General features: G+C 36.4%; 1 protein-coding gene and 1 non-coding gene across 6 annotated transcripts in view; one reads left to right on the forward strand and one right to left on the reverse strand.

Moving 5' to 3' along the window:
- BTRC (beta-transducin repeat containing E3 ubiquitin protein ligase) overlaps positions 1–21,302 on the forward strand; it is a 163,879-nt gene that overhangs the window by 3,220 nt on the left and 139,357 nt on the right. The gene's annotated exons all lie outside the window — the stretch shown is intronic.
- On the reverse strand, positions 11,633–11,739 carry LOC124236561 (U6 spliceosomal RNA). The gene has a single exon (XR_006887792.1). It is a non-coding gene; the product is annotated as a U6 spliceosomal RNA (small nuclear RNA).

Below are 21,302 nucleotides of genomic sequence, written 5' to 3' on the forward strand. Positions count from 1 at the left end.
CTTCATGAATTTTTCTCATTACCACACTAATGTAGTGCTTTGATTAGGAATTTTACAGTAAAATCTTATTAATGAGACTACTAATTCAGAGTTGAACATAATTCAAACATAGTCTAGACTTAAAGTTTACCCTTGGTTACTTGTCAAAATAATTTAAGCGGAATGTACTAGAAGCAAATGATATTAAAGCAGTAGTTACATTAACTAACCTATATGCTAAAATCTCATTCAGTTTTAGGAGGTCCTCAAGGACCTTTCCTAATACTTCCTTGGCCAGCAAAATTATAATTCAGAAAAGATACATGGGAACCAGAAGAGGACCTGAGAAGAGAAATGAAAATGATTGAGGGACTGTAGGCACCATTTTATAAAGATATATTTATATGGGGGATGGAAAGACAAGTTGAGGGATGAATTTAAGGTTTATTTTAAAAAATACACAAGATAGTCTCAGGATCAGAACTGGGGAAAAATTTGAAACTTGGATGAAATAATTTTAGGGCATGTAAAATGTTTTTTTATCCAGTTAATGGATAAGTGAAACAGTATAAAAGGTAACTTTCTATGTAACAAACAACCCCAAAACTTAGTAGCTTAAAAAACAACTTAGTATTTCTCTCAAATCTCTGGTTGACTGATGGGTTTTCACTTTCACTTGGTATTGGCTGGGGTGCCAGTATGGCTAGAATGTTTAAAATGGCCCCACTTACATGGCTGGCCACTGGCTGAGAGTTCAGCTAGTGCTAAAGGCCTTCAAGTCCTACTTTATGTGGGCCTCTTTCTCCACATGGTCTTTGGATTTGTTTAAAGCATGGTGCCTGGGTTCTAAGAAGGAGCATTCCAGGAGACAGGAAATAGAAGCCAATCAGCCAGTTCTCTTAAGCCGTAAATTCGGAAGTCTGAGAATGTTGCTTTTCTCAAAGATAGTCAAGGCCAGCCCAGAGTCAGAGGGAGGGGAAATAATCTCTACTTGTAGACAAAAAGAGTGGCATACATAAACAAAGAGGGGGACGTTGCTGGAGGCCATGCCCTTTTGAGACTGGCTTCTATAGATGTTGTTCTAGTTGGATGTTCGGGCTAAAAATACAAATGGGATCAGCCAGATTTGTAGATAATAATAGTGAATGCTTTGGAGGCATCTCTTTTTTGAGGTTAACTTGTTAAGGAACTAACATGATCTCCTGCATGACTTGCCTTAATGTCACTGTAGAGATAATACTGGGTGAATTAATATGATTCAGTAACTTTTCTTATTTGCTTGAGAAGTGTGTGTTTCTAAAAGCGAGAAATTATATTTTAAAATAAATACTCAGATTTTTCACTGTGATGAGCCTTTCTTTAAATCAGTGAAGTTGATTACTAGCTGGTTGGATGAACATTTGAAACTGGTTCTTAATTTAAGTTGTCAGAGTTTCTATGTAGATCTTACCTGTTCTCAATTTAAATTAGTGTTCAGGTTCTTTTCTGGATAGTCTTTTTTGTTTTTGTTTTTTTTGAGGAAGGTTAGTCCTGAGCTAACTGCTGTCAATCCTCCTCTTTTTGCTGAGGAAGGCTGGTCCTGAGCTAACATCCATGCCCATCTTCCTCTGCTTTATATGTGGAACGCCTACCACAGCATGGTGTGCCAAGTGGTGCCATGTCCGCACCCGAGATACGAACCAGGGAACCCCAGGCCGCTGAAGCAGAACGTGCGCACTTAACCACTGCGCCACCGGGCCCCTCTGGATATTCTTATATGGATATTGGGGTATAAAATTACAAATTAGTGATAATTCTTTTTGCTAATTTTCTTGATTCACGTTTGTAATAGATGTATATAATAGATATTGGAAGTGAATTATTAGATGTGGAATAAAAATTCTTGTACTTTGAATGATTGTCAGAAATTTTTTATTGCTAAATTAGAAAGTGAACTTTCAAAAGAGACCTCATGTTACTCTTTATTATTTGTATATTGTTTAAATCTTCAAAGAAAAGAATCAAATAAGAATGTTTTCCCTTGCTAAAGGGAGATGGGACACTATGTAAGATCTTGATCATGTGTAGGTACATTTGTGGCATTACGATAAAAAAAGAAAGAATGAGAATGAAGAAAGAAGAAGAATCTTTGTGGTATTAAAATATTTTAAAATCCCGTGTGCTTTCTCACGGCATTTTAATACAGCATGGAAGTGCTTTCTAATATGTATAATAAGAATTCATTGAGGATGAAATAGAAAATTTTTACTAATATTTAACAACTTGGTCACTATAAAGAAAACTGCTTCTTTCCTTAGACCAATCCCAGCATCCTAAAATTGGTGATGGAGGGGGAAAAAATCTCTATGGGAAAGGTTCGTGGGATCTTATTGTTTCAACTAGTATTCCACAAGATTCACCTTGTGCTTGGGGAATCTCTGGATAATTCCATTTAGTTTCCCAAAGCTTGACTGAAACATAGCTAGAACATTTTACAGAAGACTCAGAGATAATAACAGTGGAATAGATATGAGAGTAATGTTGAACTAAAAATGTGATTTACGTTCTCTGAGGCATTACCATCATAGTTCCTGGATTGCCTTCATATGTGACGAGAGTCGGGGTGGGGAGCAAGGGAGCAAAAGCCACAGAGCTGAGAGAGAATTCCTGCCTTCCTAAGATGAACCTTTTGAGTTGGAATTTCATGCTGAGGCCTTGGTCCTTCCTGAGATTTGGCTCTCCCTTCAGGGTGTACTTGCCTTCCTATTCCCAGGTGTATGACATGACCTGACCTGACTGTGTCAATAACAGGATAAGCACAGTAAAGTAGGAGAGTTGATTTTTTAAAATTTTTGTTTGTTTTTTAAAATATAGTCAGCCATGAATAACAGCTAACAGCTATCATTTATTTGTTTAGTGTTTGCTATATGCTGTTCTAAATTATTTGCATATATTATTTCATTTAATCCTCCCAATAATCCTGTGAAATAGATTCAGTACTGTTGTTATTCCATTTTCACATGAGGAAACTGATTCCAGAGAGGTTAAGTAACTTATGCAAAATCACCCTGGTGGCAAGGAGCCTGAGATCAAACCCAGGTAGTCTGACTCAAGACCCTCGCTTATACTATAGTTCATCCTTGAAGAGCAGAGAAATAATGGAATATGATAGCATATTTCTTTGTTAGTCAGGTGGTGGCTGGAGTGGAAGAGTTACTGTCCAGACTTACATATAGATTTTCTGATCGTTTGAATTACTGAGGAAATGGAGTAAGATTTTATAGTTATCACAGTATCATTGTATCAGTTAGCTATTGCTGAGTAATAAAGAACCACAAAATGTCATGATGTACTATCATAGATATTTATTGCCATGAATATGTGGATTTGCTTAGTATCAGATGATTTAGACTGGGCTTAGTTAGATAACTCTGGACTTGGCTGCTCTCTCGGGACAGTTCTACATGTTATTCCGGGACTCGGACTAAAGAGGCAATGACTTCCCAGGCAAAGCTCTTCTCATAGCTACAGCAAGGCAAGAGAGAGCAAACCCAGTTGTTCAAGTGCCTTTCAATCATTGGTTGTACCACACTTGCTAATATTCCATTAGTCAGAGCAAGTCATATGGTCAAGCCCAAAGTCAAGGGGCAGGAAAGTACACTCTGCCCATAGAAGGAGTGGAGGAGGGAGTAACTTGCACAGTAATCTACGGTAACAATAATCTCTAATAATCTAGTCCACTTAATTCATAGAAGGATGATAAAATGCTTATGATGACAACTATTATGCTTGCTTTCTGCTCTCCATTGTTGGCACCATCCTGATGCGGTTTCTCATTTTGGTTATAACCAACACCTGTTGGTTGGATACTTCCAGAATCACAGTTTAATACAGCAGATATCTTTACATCATGTTATGTAGGGGAAAAAAAGTCATAAAGAAATAATCAGACTCTTAACTTTAATTCATAGCGATGCCCTGATAAATTCATCAATACTGCAACAGTATTCTTCTGTCCTTGAAAAGGATAAGGTTGATATCACTCCAATGGCATTTGTAACAGTTTGAACTGTAACAGTATTTGAATGGAGATCAGACATAATGTCCTAACAACTCCCTTGGTAGCAGATGTGGAGCTCTTAAATCCCTTTCTGCACTAAACTTAAGGCTGGAAAGATAGGGTGCTGATATTTTCAGCTTCTGAGGGACTCTTCTGGCTTTTGCTGAAAAGTCATGGAAACAGACATCTAGGAATTGTAGCATGTGGATAGTGTTTTTGCAGCACAGATGAGTAAATCCTTGTACTGAGGAAGTACTACGCTAACTGTCAATGTGGTTATTTGTGAATTGTTGGATTATGGGTAATATGTCAAAATATTTAATGACATCTGAAAAAGTACTAGTAAACACACAAAAAAGCATTACTTAGGTGATTTTTCTTTTCTTTGCATTCTTTAATGTTTTCTAGATTTTCTACAGTGAATATGTATTGTTTCTAATCAAAAAAATTAAAATTTAGTATATTGAGTGTATATATGCATAAAGAAAGTACCCCAGATTAAGACCTGAACTTGATCATGGACTACAATGTAGCTAGTTTACTGGCCAGTGGTGGCTTGAACAGATACCTCACTCTGAGCTCATTTTCTCTCTTTTTTTTTTTTTAAGACTGGCTCTGAGCTAACATCTGTTGCCATCCTTTCTTTTTCCTTTTTCTTCTCCCCAAAGCCCCCCAGTACATAGTTGTATATTCTAGCTGCAGGGCTGCAGGTCCTTCCAGTTGTGCTCTGTGGGATGCTGCCTCAGCATGGTGCCATGTCTGTGCCCAGGATCTGAACTGGCGAAACCCTGGGCCACCGAAGTGGAGCATGTGAACCCAACCACTCAGCCACAGGGCTGGCCCCTGAGCTCATTTTTTTAACTGGAAAATGAGCTATTGTTAGTCATATCTATTTAAAAAGCGTCTCTCTCTGTTTTTTTCTCTCAGTTCATTTAAAACTAAGTTATCGCGTGTAATGTATTAATAATTTACACCATTAAACTCCTATATGTATCCAAGATTTTCATTGGAAATTTAGGACTGCATGTTCCTAAATTGTGCTGGAGCACTGCATTTTCCTGTTAAATAGTACTCGACAAAATCAGTGGGTTGACAACTGAAAATGAGGCCAGGATAGTTGACGTGCAACATGATTTGATAAAAATGTGAATGTAAACTGAGTGCAGAACTTTGTGTTACATGTGGAGGGAGGTGCTTATGGGGGCAGGAGGAGATGAAGATACAAAGTAAAACTTCTCTCTTCTCTAGAACTTCACAATCCACTGAGAAGATAGGCATTTATAAATATCTCTTAAGGCACACTTTGGTAAATGCCAAATTAGAGGCACAGAATGCTGTAGAAGTTAAGGCAGGGGAAATTAGTTTTAACTGGAGAGATCTTTGGAAGCTTTGTGGAAGAAGAAAGTTTCATATTGGATCTTGTAGAATAGATAGATTTTGACAGTCTTGTTTCTGAGGTGGGCAGTTCCAGGAAGAGGGATTAGTTTGCATAAAGGCCGGAAGATGAGGAGATGGGCAGGCACAGGGTGAGTAGATAGGTATGACTTGAAAATAAAGTTAATAGCAGACGAAAGAAAAGATAGATTGGGAGGCTGGGAGTTTGGACTGAATCCAGTTTGTATTTAAGAATAATATTCCAGTGTACTTTGCATATGTCTATGTCTATGTAAGCTTTTTATTGAAGATAAATATACAAAAAGTGTACAAATCATAAGTATAGATCTTATTGAATTTTTACTTATTGATCACTTCTGTGTAACCATTATCTAATATCTATAGATTAGTTTTACCTTTATTGGTATTTAACCGTATATAAATGGAACCACTCTAGAATATATTCGTTAGCTTCTGCGTCTTTTGTCCCACATTGTTTGTAAGAAGATTCTTTCAGGTTCTTGTTAGGTGTAGTATGTTCATTCTCATTGCTGGGCAGTATTCCACTGTGTGAATATCCTTCAATTTTTTAGCCATTCTATTGTTGATGGACGTTTGGTTTATTTCCAGTTTTTGGCTACTGTGAATTGTGCTGTTATGAATAGTCATGTACATGTATTTTCTTGAAAATGAGTGTATGTTTCTGTTGGGTATATACCTAAGAGTGGAATTGCTGGGTCATAGGGTATGAAATGTTTAGCTTTAGTAGTTACTATGAAACTTGTTTTCCATTTTACACTTCCTGTAGGAGCATATGAGAGTTCCAGTTGCTGCACATTCTTCTAACATTCACTTGATATTGTCTGCCTTTTGCATTTTAGCTATACTAGTGGGTGAATGGTACTATCTCACTGTTTTAATGTGCGTTTCCTTAATGACTACTGTAATCAAGCACATTTGTAGGTTTATTGGCTGTTTAGATATCCTCTTTTGTGAATTGTCTATTCAAGCTTTGGTCATTTTTTCTATTGGATTGTCTGACTTTTATTGTTTTCTTCCGTAGATTCTGAAATATACAAATCTTTCATCACTAGAATTTTTTTTTGTTTTTAGACTTTTTCATTTAAGTGATCAGTAAAAAAAAGTCACAAGATTTTATACTACCTACCCAGGATTCAAAGGGTTAGCAAGTTTTTTTTCCCTATATACCAATACTTAAAAAAGAATCACACTATTAGCACAATTGTTTTATGAAAGAAAGAAAGAGAACTTTAATGCCACAAAAGTCGAAAGGATATAATCTCAGAATGAAGGAAACTGTTTGAGGTAGGCAGAATAATGCCCATCCCTCCTAAGATGTCCAATCTAATCCCAAAAATCTGTGAATATGTTAAATTCCATGGCAAAGGGTAATTAAGGTAACAGATGGAATTAAGGTTGTTAATCAGCTGACTTTAAGGTAGGAAGATTATCCTGGATTATCTGGGTTGGACCCAGTGTAAACATAAGGGACCGTAAATGTGTAAGAGGGAGGCTGAAGAGGAGGTCAGAGTGATGCCATATGACAACTCAATCCACTGTTTCTGGCTTTGAAGATGAGGGAGAAGAGCCATGAGCCAAGGAATGTGGGCAGCCTCTAGAAGCTGGAAAGGACAAGCTCTAGCTTCCAGAACAGAACATAGCCCCACTGACATCTTAATTTTGGCTCAGTGAGACCCATTTCGGATGTATGAACTACAGAACTATAAAATAATAAAATTATGTTGTTTTAAGCCACCCAGTATGTGTAATTTGTTACAGCAGCCATGAAAAACTAATACTTTATGAAGAGAAGATAGTTACCCTAATTGGGATGTGTGTGTGTGTATTTAACACACACACACACACACATATAATATCACTGTCTTTATTTTTAGTGTATAGTAACTACCAGTGCAGTTTTTTCTCATTCTCTTAATGTTTTGTTGTGAATTTCTTTTGAGATTGATTCTTTTGAATCAATCTCAGAATTACAGAAAAGCTTCAAGTACAACACAAATGACATTTTTTCCTTAATCATTTGAGAGTAAGTTGTCACATCATCACCAAATACTTTAGTGTGTATTTTCTACAAACAAGGACATTTTCTACATAACTGTAATACAACCATCAAAATTCAGAAATTAACATACAATACAATCACAGATCTAACACTTAGGTCCCATTCAAATTTTGCCAGTTGTTCCAGTAATATTCTTTATAACAAAAAGATCCAATCCAAAGTCATGCATTGAATTTAGTTGTCATGTCTCTAGTTTTCTTCAATCTGGAACAATTCTGTAGTCTTTCTTTGACTTTTATGACTATGGCACTTATAAAGATTATAGGCAAGTTATTTTATAGAATGGTTCCTCAATTTGAGTTTATCCAGTGATGTTTCCTCATGATTAGATCTAGGTTATGTATTTTTGCCAGAAATACCATGGAAGTGATGCTGTGTGTACTTATTGCCTCCTGTCATGTGACACATGACTTTTATTTGTCTTGTAACTTTACTTGATTAAAGTGGCATCTGCCACTTTCTTCCTTTAAAATTAATGTTTTTTTCTTTGTAATAAGTATTTTATGAGAAGGTACTTTGAAACCATGTAGCTATCCTGTTCATCAGATTTTCAATCTATTTATAACAGAATGGGCTTATGAATTCTGTTTAATTTGATGGGTTATAATTCATTACTATCATTGTTTATTTTGATGCTTGTATCATTCCCTGTTTGGCTAATGAGAGTGCTTTCAAGGTGCTTCCTTTGTTTTTTTGATGTATTCCCATCCTTCTTTGAGAATTTTCTTATTTTCTGGTATAAGAAGATATTCTAGTCTCATCTTGTACTTTTTTGCCCCAGCCCTGGAATCAGTGATTTCTCCAAGGAGCCCTGGTTTCTTTTAGTAGAGAATGATATTTAAAAGTCAAGATCTGGGTGTTGGGTGTGCTCATCACTATTGGGATGTCACTGCTCCCAGATTCTCTCACTGGACAGAGGTAGGGAATATATGTATGTGTAAACATATGTTTACATGTATATGTTATATATAACATGTATATATTATATACGTGTGTATATAACATACATGTTAATGTATACATATACATATATTCATAAGCACATTTATATTGCTATTTTAATTTTATGTACGTATTTATTTAATGAATTCACCATGAGTTCACACTGATATCTCTAATTCTAGTCTAACACCACAGGGTTCGTTCCATAATTTCCTTTCCATAATTTATTTATTTTATTTATTTTTATTCTTTTAAAGATTGGCACCTGAGCTAACATCTCTTGCCAGTCTGCTTTGTTTTTCTTCTTCTTCTTATCCCCCAGTGTGTAGTTGTATATTCTAGTTATAGGTCCTTCTGCTCTGCTGTGTGGGACTACCTCAGCATGGCTTGAGAGCTGCTAGGTCCGTGCCCAGGATCCAAACTGGTGAAACCCTGGGCTGCCAAAGCAGAGCATGTGAACCTAACCGCTTGGCCATGGGGCTGGCCCCTATTTCGTGTTTTTAGATGCTGTTTTTAAAATATAATTTTCTGTTTGTTGCTGATAGTGCAGAGGTTTTTAATCTCAGATCCATGGCCCCCATTCAAAGTCTAAACACCTGAGTACTTATAGTACTGAAAGGTCTATAATTTACATCTGAATCTGATTCTCACTGGGGGCAGTAACAACAAAGAAGATTAAAGACCACTTTAGTGGTTTGACTTAGAGTGGATTGGACTGGGGAGGGAGGAAGAGACAGAGGAAAGGAAGCCACATAAAGGGTATATAATAGTCTAGGCAAGAAGTCATGTGGGCTTGAGCTAGGGGAGTAGATACAGAAAGAAGAAAAGACATTCAAGGAATATTCTGGAGATAGAATGAATAAGGTTTGCATGGAGTAGGATAGGAGAAATAAAGAGAAAAAAGAAAAGTAAAATATGGCTGGTGTCAGGCATATTCAGGGCAACTAGTTAAAGGGAAGGTCATCATTGCAGTAGGTATGGGAAAATGAGTATTTGGTGGGTAAAGACATTGGGATAGTTCCTAACTTTAATAAGGAGACTAAATTTAAGATATATTCACATAGATAAAAATGGGCAAAATGAGATAATATTTGGGATTTGCTTTGGGATTTGGAAGGTTGAAAGTGAGTGTTGGGAATTAATTTTATACTATTCCATACTTTTCTGTTTATATAAAAGTATCCATAATAAGAGGTTAAAAAAGAAAGATTTATCCACATAGAGAGTGAGCCAAACTGAAGTTCTCTGGACCAGCCCTACTCAAATTCCTATGTGATAGAAAGATCAGGATTCTGCTAAACATTGCCTTTGGTTTGAGTAATTTCATTATCACTGTCTGTTGTACTGGGGACACTTTTATCAAGATCAGCCAGATAAGGAAGCACAAAGCTACAGAGGCTTACATGTTAGCTGAGGTAGGCCAAGTGCTTGGATGTGGCTAGGAGTTGAGGAGAGGAAATTTAGCCAGGCAGATGGAACATGGTATGAAAACAGGTGGCAGGGCTCCCATTTCAAGTTAGGGCTCAGAAGTGGAACTGGAATACCCACTAAAGAACTGAAGAATTCATTAATTCATTCAACTGTGCTCAATAGTGCCCGCAGCAATAGTTCTATACTTTAGTATGCATAAGAATTATTGGGAGAGCATGTTAAAATGTAGTACAAATCACCAGCTCCTCTTCCCTCCACTTAATTTGATAGGGCTCAAGAATGTGCATGTTTAACAAGCATCTCAATGTTTCTGATGCAGATATTTCTCAGATCACACTTTGACAAAATGTCTAGTCTCCTGTGTCCTGACCAGCTTACCAACACAGAGGGAGTCGGGGAAACACTGGCTAGAACCAGAGTGAAAGGTGAGGCCTTGTACATAGGGAACATAGCAGGAAGGAGCTGAGTTAACTGGAATCAAGAGTGAAGGCAGGTGGTAATCATTTTGTAAAATATAAGTGTATTAAATCAACATGTTGTACACTTTACACTTGCACAGTGTTTTATGTCAATTATGTCTCAATAAAGCTGGAAAAAAGGAGTGATGGCAGAATGAGACAAACCTCATGGCAGAGGCTTGGAATCTCTTTGAATCCAACTGGTTAGTAGTAAGTTGGTTTCTAAAAAGAATTTACTCCTGGGGGCTAAGTGTTTGCAGCTGGAGAAATTGGTGAACTATGGGAGCAGAAAAATAAGCGAGATATGCCATTTATAAGTGGTATATCTAGTAGAAGAACAGTAGCAGCATCCCAAAATGTGGCCATTCTAGATATGTTAAAATCACATCACGATACAACTGGTAGTCTCTCCTAGTGAAATGAAAAGGTTATGATAGTTCTAATGCTACTTTTATTGTTAATATTCTAGGCCCTATCACATATGTGAAAATAAATGACAGTAGATTACCTCAACAGTTGTTTTATTGTGCTCTTAAGTAGAAGTAATGTCAAGGAATGAAGGAAGAATTTTGAGGAGTCGTTGAAGTGTTGCTTAAAGCAACAAGGCATAACTGAATGGTAGGGAAATTTATGGTGAACGATTAGTCTCTCATACAATTATAGAGGCTGGAGTTATTCTTTTGAGCAAGGACCTCAGGCTGACCTCCATTGAGAGGCACACAACCACAGGCTCCCTGGGTAGTGAGAAATTCTTTCTGAAAAGGTATTTTTACCTCCATCCCTTAGATTGTAATCACCAACAGCCATCAGCATCTTTAAAATAGTGGAAAACGTAATTTGATACACTTAAATGAAGTAAATGTAAAGGTGCTTTCTAAGCCATAGAATATGGTGGTGGTGATACTTTTACAATAAAACTCTTTTTTTTTATTCTCTCATTACTGTCTTTTAATGGAAGTTACAATATTTGCTTTGCAAAAAGAAAAAAACAGAAAAATGCTGGTTGAGCTTACTCTGCTGTGTCTGACAGGGCACTCTGACAGTATTATATAAATATAAAAAGTGGGTTTATGGTCATTGTAATTTTGTATCTTTATTTTACCCGTTTAACTAGACTGTATACCTCTTTAGTTTATGAGCCCTTTAGGTTTCCTCCCCATCCTATTTAGTAGCATTATTTATTTATTTATTATTTTTTATTGCAGTAACATTGGATTATAACATTATATAACTTTCAGGTGTACATCATAATATATTTCAAATTCTGTGTAGATGACATCATGTTTGCCACCCAAAAACTAATTATAAAAAAATAAGGAACACTTCACGAATTTGCGTGTCATCCTTGCTCAGGGGCCATGCTAATCTTCTCTATATTGTTCCAATTTTAGTATAAGTGCTGCCGAAGTGAGCACTGCAATAAAACTCTTAAAACGAAATAATTCACACAGACTTCCAAGGTTTATTGAATAGGCATTCCACCCCTATTCCATTTTATTGTTTAAACATATATTTATTCATGCCTACTTTGTGCAAGTTTTTGGTCTTAGTTCTTTTTTTCAATTAGCAAAAGCTGACTTTTTAGTGTACAGGTATCAGCATTTTAACACATGTATAGATTCATATAACTGCTACCACAATCAGGTACAGAACAGTTCCATCACGCCCTAAAAAACTCCTTTGTACTATCCCCCCATATCTAACTCCTAGGAATTGTGATCTCTTCTCCCTCATTTTAGTTTTATGTTTTTGAGAATATCCTATAAATGTATAAATGGAATCATATAATATTTAATCTTTTGCTACTGACTTCTTTCACTCAGCATAATGCCTTTGAGATAGATTCATCCAAGTTGTTAATATATCATCAGTCCATTCCTTTTTATTGCTTAGTAGTATTGTGTTATTTGGACTATACCACATTTTGTTTTTCTCTTCACCTGCTGAAGGCCATTTGGGTTATTTCCAGTTTTTGGTGATTCTAAATAGAGCTGCTGTAAATACTCATGTATAGGTTTTGTGTGAACATAATTTGTCATTTCTCTAGGACAAATACCCAGGAAGGGAATTGCTGGGTCTTATGGTAAGTGTATGTTTAACTTTATAAGAAACTGCCAAACTCTTTTCCAGAGTGGCTGTACCATTTTGCATTCCCACAAAGTTTGAGTTGTAGTTGTTCTGCATCCTTACTAGCACTTAGGATTGTGAGTATTTTTTATTTTAGCTATTCTAATAGCTATATAGTACTCTTACTGTGGTTTTAATTTGCGTTTCTCTAATGCATGCCTTACTTCTTGATAACTTTATCTATTGGGATCAGACACAAAGGATAGTCATCATCAGAAGATTCAGAAGAATGGTCATCAGAATGATATGTCTTAAATTTAGCGTTCTGTGAAAGACTTTTTGTGAATATTTTTAAAAGGAGTTTGTGCTAATGAATGTTTATGGTTTTTCAATGAAGTGCAAGGAACTCTGAAACCTATCTACGAAGTTTCAAGTAAGCCCTGTGACAGTGAGAATGAGAGAGTGACTTAAGAGGGTTTTTTTTCTGGTGGACTTTGGTCTTATGTAGGACACTGTGGCTTTTATTTTTTTTTAATTTTTTAACTTTTTAAAAGATTTTATTTTTCCTTTTTCTCCCAAAGCCCCCCGGTACATAGTTGTGTATTTCTGGTTGTGGGTCCTTCTAGTTGTGGCATGTGGGATGCCACCTCAGCATGGCTTGACCAGTGGTGCCATGTCCGCCCCCAGGATTCGAACTGGCAAAACCCTGGGTCGCCAAAGCAGAGTGTGCGAACTTAACCACTTGGCCACGGGGCTGGCCCCATGTGGCTTTTAATAAACTGAAGAGAAAGACAAGTGAAAAAGAAAAATATCTGGTCATCCTATAATTTTTTTAAATAGTGCCAAATAAGTGAGAAACACTCATGGTCATCATGATAACATTTGCTTGTCTCCTCTTCCTGGCAGCATAGGTCATGGTATGATTTTGAGTAACTTTCTTCTTCAGGGAAATAATTTAGATAGAGCAAAGGAGGGCATTCCCTTGAGTAATATATTTGTTTGGCCCCCTTCTGCTTCTCCCTTCTTCATAAATCATCCCAAGCAGCGGTCTGTATTATAAGAAGCAAACCAAATAATTGTTAATTAAATGTTTAGTGTTTATTTTAGTTGGTTATTAGCTTGAGGTCAAATTTGTTTGATGAGTAAATATGGAAAAGTTATGTTTTTTACACTTTGAATACATACTTGCTGATCATTGGGGTGTTACCATTTTATGAAGCTGGAATTTAATTTCCTTGTTTTTAACCACTCTAGAGGCTTATCGTTACTGAATCTTTGTTTTGATGTTGTTAGGGATGTCAGTACTTTCCTTGATACCAAGTTCTCAGTTAGGAAATAGCCTCCCGATTATAACTTGTTTCCGTGGGAAGATGCAGTTAACTTTGAAGCAGTTTCCAGTAATATATTGCTGCAGAAATAAACTCTCAAGTGGTGACTCAGTTTAGTGTTCAGTGTAATTTAGAAAAGGTGACTTAAATAGAAGAACGTTGATGCATCTGTTTTTCAAATTGCAGTTAATTATAATGACTGCTTGTAAGGTCTACTTTATTCTCTCTTGGAATCTTGCCTAACTTTACAAATTTTACATGATTTGAGTTTAAAAACGGACAATTTAAACGTTAGTCAAGTGAATTAATGGAAAGAATCCTGCCTTATCAAATTCTGCTTCTAAAGGTCTTTCATACCCTCCAATCACATCCAGGTATGGCATTTTGAAAATCAGAATGATTGCTTCAGCTTTTATCAGAGTTTGAGAATATGAACTCTTTTTGTGCTGGTATTGTGTCATCTTTGATTATATGGTAATCTTGGGGATATAGTCCCTTTACTCGACACATACCGACTGCATCAACAAACTATATAATCCGTGTTATGTTCATATGTGGTCATGTTAAAAAATGTTTCTTAAATATTATTGCATGTGTTTTACCAATATCTCATGGAAAAATATTCATAGTGTTTTGAAAGCATTCATGTTAAACAAAATTAGAAATGATGTTTATCTCATTTGGACCTATTTCTCTTTCAATGTATCATTAAAGTGTAAGTACAGTATCTAAGAATTTATACTATAGGATCAACTGAGACTTTGATTTAAGTATATTATAAATTATACATGGAAGCCTGCATAAGATACTACATATTTTTTCCAAAGAAGCTTCTTTAAATGGTTCTGTTAAGTGTAGGAATGTTCTGATGATTATCTTTTTAATTAAAATGAGAAATCTTTGTTTAAAGTGGCATTCTTCTTTTACGGCCTGTTACAGTCTCTGTAACAATCATTTCTTAAGTCTGAACGTTTTATTTCCAGGAATCCATTTATATAAAACTATGTTTAGACTTAATTAAGGAACGATTCTTACAAAGCTTGTAAATAGCCAGGAAAAAAGGGACCGAAAATAAAACTGACATTCACATTTAACAAAATGATTGTTACAAGGTATGTAATAAGCTATAAAAATACAATAAATCCCTTTTTATAAGAGTTCATATTTTTTGATCCTTGTTTTCAAGGGTATTTAAGAAAAATATCAAAGCTCTGCAAAATGACATCTGTTTTGCTGAATGGACTAGCGATAACTTCTTTTATTTATAACTGACAGTGCTGGAGTTCTACCTGTCTGTCTAGTGTGTTTTCTTTGAAATGCCTTATAATAAGTTTAGATTGGAATGTAAATTTTACATTGTGCTATAGTAAAAACGAGCTGGTTCTCCTCCCACTTACACTACTTTCTAGAAGTCATAAAACATTGGGCAAGTTGCTTAAGTTCTCTGAGTCTCATTTTCCTCATCTGGAAAGTGAAGATAATAGTACTACTCCTACTTCAAAGAGCTGTTATGAGAACTAAGGGAAATTATAAGTAGTGAAAATATTTTTGTTTGTTTTTGTTTTTTTTTATTTTCGGATGTACATCACATTTTGAATTCTGTGTACATTACATCATGTTCACCACCCAAAAACTAATTATAGTCCATCCCCTCACATGTGGGCCTAATCACCCCTTTTTTCCTCCCCCCTTCCCCTATGGTAACCACCAATCCAATCTCCAATGCTATGTGTTTTTTTGTTGTTTTTCTCTTCTACTTATGATTGAGATCATATGGTATCTTGACTTTCTCCCTCTGACTTATTTCACTCAGTATAGTACCCTCAAGGTCCATCCATGTTGTCACAAATGGCTGGATTTCGTCATTTCTTATGGCTGAGTAGTAGTCCATCGTGTATAAATACCACATCTTCTTTATCCATTTGTCCCTTGATGGGCACCTAGGTTGCTTCCATGTCTTGGCTATTGTGTATAACACTGTAGTGAACATAGGGGTGCATGTATCTTTATGCCTTTGTGTTTTCAAGTTCTTTGGATAAATACCCAGCAGTGGAATAGCTGGATCATATGGTAGATCTATCCTTAATTTTCTGAGGATACTCCATACTGCTTTCCATAGTGGCTGTACCAGTTTGCACTCCCACTAGCAGTGAACAAGGGTTCCCTTTTCTCCACATCCTCTCCAACATTTGTTGTTTCCTGTCTTGTTAGTTATAGCCATTCTGACCGGAGTGAGGTGATACCTCATTGTAGTTTTGATTTGCATTTCCCTAATAGCTAATGATGTTGAGCAACTTTTCATATGCCTGTTGGCCATCCATATATCTTCTTTGGAGAAATCTCTGTTCAGATCTTTTGCCCATTTTCTAATTGGATTGTTGGTTTTTTTGTTGTTGAGCTGTATGAGTTCTTTGTATATTTTGAATATTAACCCCTTGTCTGATATATGGTTTGCAAATTTCTTCTCCCAATTGTTAGGTTGTCTTTTTGTTTTGTTGATGGTTTCCTTTGCTGTACAGAAGCTTTTTAGTTTGATGTAGTTCCATTTGTTCATTTTTTCTTTTGTTTCCCTTGCCCAGTCAGACATGGGACTTGAAAATGTGCTGCTCAGACGGATGTCAAAGAGCGTACTGCCTATGTTTTCTTCTAGAAGTCTCATGGTTTTGTACATTCAAGTCTTTAATCCATTTTGAGTTGATTTTTGTGTATGGTGTAAAGGAATGGTCTACTTTCATTCTTTTGCATGTGGCTGTCCAGTTTTCCCAACACCATTTATTGAAGAGACTCTCCTTTCTCCATCGTATGCTGTTGGCTCCTTGTTGAATATTAGCTGTCTATAAATGTGTGGGTTTACTTCTGGGCTCTCAGTTCTGTTCCAGTGATCTGTGTGTCTGTTTTTGTGCCAGTACCATGCTGTTTTGGTTACTATGGCTTTTAGTATAATTTGAAATAAGGGAGTGTGATACCTCCAGCTTTGTTCTTTCTTCTCAGGAATCCTTTGGCTATTCGGGGTCTTTTGTTGTTCCATTGAGTAGTGAAAATATTTTGGAAATTATGTAGGACCATGAGCATCCAAGTTATGTTTCTTTATCTCGCTGAACTTGGATGGTAGTGGTAGTAGTATTAATAATAAAATAACAACAATAATAATGGCAACAAACACTTATAGCTCAGTATGTACCATGAAGGATTCTAGGCACTCTACACACATTAACTCATTTGATCCTCTGACGTTATTGGTATGTATCATTATTATCCTGATTTACGAATGTGGAAACTGTGCCAGAGAGAGGTTAAGTTACTCCCTTAAGATCATTCACTTGGAGAATTATGGTTTTGAAGAGGGTATGAATGGTATCAATCTTTTTTCAAATCTACAGAAAAATTGTGAGAAAGGCGTAATGATCATTCATATATGCCTTACCTGGATTGGCCAGTTATTAACATTTTGCCACATTTGATTTTTTTTTCCTCTATCTGGCTGTACTTTTCTTTCTAAATCATTTGAGATTTGCAGGCATCGTGATCTTTCACCTCTACTTCAGCATGTATTTCCTAAGAACAAGAGCATTGTTTTTCATAACCATAATGCAAGATCCCACTCAGGAAATTTCACAGTGATAATATTTTATTATTTAATATATAGTTCATATTCAAATTTCCCCAATTGTCCCAGTAATGTCCTTTACATCTTTAAAAAAAAATCTACACTCCAATCACGTTGTATAGAGTTATGTCTCTTTAGTCTACTTTAATTTACAACAGTTACCTAGTCTTTTTATTCATGAAATTGAGATTTTTTGAGAGTCCAGGCTTGTTTTGCAGAATGTGTCTTGTTTGGATTTGTCTGATTGTTTCTCCATGACTAGATTCAGGTTAAAAAATTTTGACAAAAATATATCTTGTGGTTTCTTTGTCAGTGCATTACATCAGAAGCTACATCATGTCAGTTTGTTCCTTTATTGGTGATACTAAGTTTGATCATTTTATTAAGGTTGTATTCACCAGATTTCTTCATTGAAAAGGTATATTTGTAATTAATAAGTGCTCAGTGGGGCAAAACTTGGAAATTGTGTAAATATCTTGTTCTCCAACATTGTTTCTCCCAATAGTTTTAGCACCCATTGATGGTGATTCTTCTGTGGTAGTTGCAGAATCAGTCCATTTACTTTTAGGCAGTTCTAAATAATTTTTTTCTTTCTTCTTGATTTTGAAATGATGACTGTTTCCTATTTTTGGAAGACATTGTGTAGACTTTATCATTTTTCTTTTCTTTTTGTTTCTGAACTTAGACTAATTAAAATGTAGTTTTTACATTCTAATTTGCAAGTTATATGCTTTATAATTTTTTTTTTTTAAAGATTTTTATTTTTTCCTTTTTCTCCCCAAAGCCCCCCGGTACATAGCTGCGTATTCTTCGTTGTGGGTCCTTCTAGTTGTGGCATGCAGGACGCTGCCTTAGCGTGGTCTGATGAGCAGTGCCATGTCCGCGCCCAGGATTCGAACCAACGAAACACTGGGCCACCTGCAGCGGAGCGCGCGAACTTAACCACTCGGCCACGGGGCCAGCCCCTGCTTTATAATTTTTATCTTTAGTAAAAAACATTTCTAACGCTGGTTAAAGAATTAGGTTTAGTTTTTTTTTGAGCAAGATTAGCCCTGAGCTAACATCCACTGCTAATCCTTCTCTTTGCTGAGGAAGACTGGCCCTGAGCTAGCATCCATGCCCATCTTCCTCTGCTTTATATGTGGGACGCCTACCACAGCATGGCTTGCCTCGTGGTGCCATGTCCGCACCCGGGATCCGAACCCGTGAATGCTGGGCCGCCAAAGCGGAACTTGCGAACTTAACCGCTGCGTCACCAGGTGGCTCCCATAGGTTTGGTTTTTAAGGGCTTGTGGTGGTAAAAACTACATCAGAATTTCTTGGAGAGTTTGTGTTTTCCATTCAGTAGGCCTGAAGTGGGGCCTGAAAATTTGCATTTCTAACTAGTTTCCAGGTGATGCTGCTGGTTCTGTGACCACACCTTGAGAACCCCTATGGCTTCTGTAGGCCTTTCAAGTCAGTATTTTGCTCATGATTATTTGGGCCCTTTTTCTACTTGTTTGCTTTCTCTTGTAAGACATGAGCGTAGTATGGATATAGTATAGTGGAATAAGTTGAAGGTTGTGTTAGTTGATTTGACAAGTGTTGGAAAAATTGTGGCAATTGGCTAAGTAACTGAATAGGATTTCATTAAATTTGGCTAATCCAAAATTGATTGTGTTGTAATGAAAATGACTGTAGGCTATTTTAAGACTAATTGTGGCATTTTTATTTGTTGAATTTTCTTTACTTCACTTAATGAAATACTGATCCCTTACTTTTGACCTAATTAGTTGTCCATAGTGGTCACTGTGAGCTTTCAGTACTTAAGTGATCTCTGCATACATTTCATCAACTTGGTTCTGTTAAGTCTGTGTAATTAGTAAAGCAAGTGGCACATTCGTTATGTCATAGAGATATTTTTGCTTCTACAGGATTTGGCCTCTTGGCCCTCTTCCCTTGCTTTCCGCATTAGAAATACTATAAACACCAGAGAGAAAAGGATGACCTTAATATTTGCTTCCCAGACTAAATCACAGCCTTGAAGCAGTTATTTCCTTCAGAACAAAAAGTTTAATTTCACGCCCTGATTAGTGCTAGTACGTGCAGGTGGATATTTATTTTATGCAGCTAAAGTGATCTGCTTTTGCAAATTACTTGCCAGTCAGCAGAGCTATAATTTCTTATGAGTAGTTGGTAGTAAATTATAGTTCTCATTAGTAAGTTTTGTGGGTTTTTTTAAGTATGTATTTATGAGGTGGGAGTAGGAATCAGTCACCAAGTTTTGGCCAGACTAGGATTTGACTGATAGCTTTTTTCAAAGGTTCAAGGATTAATGAATTTGGATTAACAGCCCAAATTAATTATGTAAAGCAGTAGGAAAGAGAGAGATCTTGTTTTCAATTGATGTGAGAATGTACTCAGGACCTAGAAAGAGTGATGCCTGGTGGAAAAGGCCAGAGAAGAGATTCTCTTTCTTATTGAGAAAGAATATATTGGAGTTAAAACTTGAGTGTTTAGAGAGGTTTAAAAGAGAGATTAAACGGAGGGCAGAGCACAGAAGATTTTGAAATTGGAGGGTACTATTGAATTGAATTTTTAATTGCTTAAATGAAGCCATATAGTTTTTAAAATTTTTATTTTAAAGTGAGACTGACTTTCTTTGGACTTGAATTAAGAGAAAATGCCACGAATCAGGAGGAGGCAAAGTTCTGTTTCCTTAGTGAGCGGGTGAGTTATTTGCCTTAACTAAAATGTCGCTGAATTTGTGTGGGGTCATACACATAAAGAGTCAGGAGGGATCATCTAATTCAAGGCTTCATAACCTTTTTTGTTCATGACCCTCACTGAAAATCTTTTGTATGTCATGAGATACTCTCCCCAGACATGCACATGCACATGCATTTTGAATACAATTTCAAGAAGTTCAGAGATCTTTGAATCCTATCCATGGATCCTAGGTTAAGACCCCTGATCTAGACTTATTTTAATGTTGTTACATAATGTATTTTAATTAAAAAGATTTTGTTGTTGATAATTATCATTTCAACTGAACTAGCTGTGACTGTTTTAATAAGGGTATGATTATCAGGTCTAAGCTTCATCAAAAAATGCCATTTTGAGAAGTTAATGAAATGTTGAGTATTTTATTTGGTAGTGTCAGGAAAAATGGTACAGAAATGACGTGGCTGGTGATTATCAAAAGTCCTACTGGAACATCTTGTTCTTAATTTTCTCATTCCCCTAGCCAACCAGGCAAGCAGCCACAATTTATCCCTGTCTATGATGATGGAATTTTACTTGTCAGGGATATATGGATAGACACAGTTAAATCCTTTGATTGCTATCCTGCTGATATTTCCAGGATCTTTCCACTTTTATCAGTTTTTTAAAGAAATGTTAGGATCAAGCAAATGCTGTGCAAGGTCAGTTAACCCCAGTGAGTGCACTTTACATCTGGGAGCATTTGGAATACACTTTTTTCTATCAAGGTCAACCTTAAGCACTGTCAGCATATTCAGTTATTTATACTCTGCAGTTCTGGGAGGCCTGGGAAACATTTATCATCTCTTTTTCTTCATCCTTTTAAGGTATCAACATTGGGAATGCTGTCTACCTAGTTAGCTCATTCAAGACAGTGATTCCTGATCATTTTAGATCAGTAGTACACTTTGGACAAAAGACTTTGTTTGGATTTTTCTTCCATATCTCACATGCCACTTGGAATGTTTTATGAATTGTCAATAAAACAGTGTCATAGAGTGTGACTCATTCCTTTTTTTTGAGGAAGATTAGCCCTGAGCTAACATCTGCTTCCAATCCTCCTCTTTTTGCTGAGGAAGACTGGCCCTGAGCTAACATCCGTACCCATCTTGCTCTATTTTATATGTGGGATGCCTACCACAGCATGGCTTTTGCTGAGTGGTGCCATGTCTGCACCTGGAATCCGAACCGGCGAACCCTGGGCCGCCAAAGCGGAATGTGCACACTTAACCGC

This window comes from Equus quagga, chromosome 2, assembly GCF_021613505.1.
Source record: "Equus quagga isolate Etosha38 chromosome 2, UCLA_HA_Equagga_1.0, whole genome shotgun sequence".
In the NCBI taxonomy this organism is placed as follows: domain Eukaryota; kingdom Metazoa; phylum Chordata; class Mammalia; order Perissodactyla; family Equidae; genus Equus; species Equus quagga.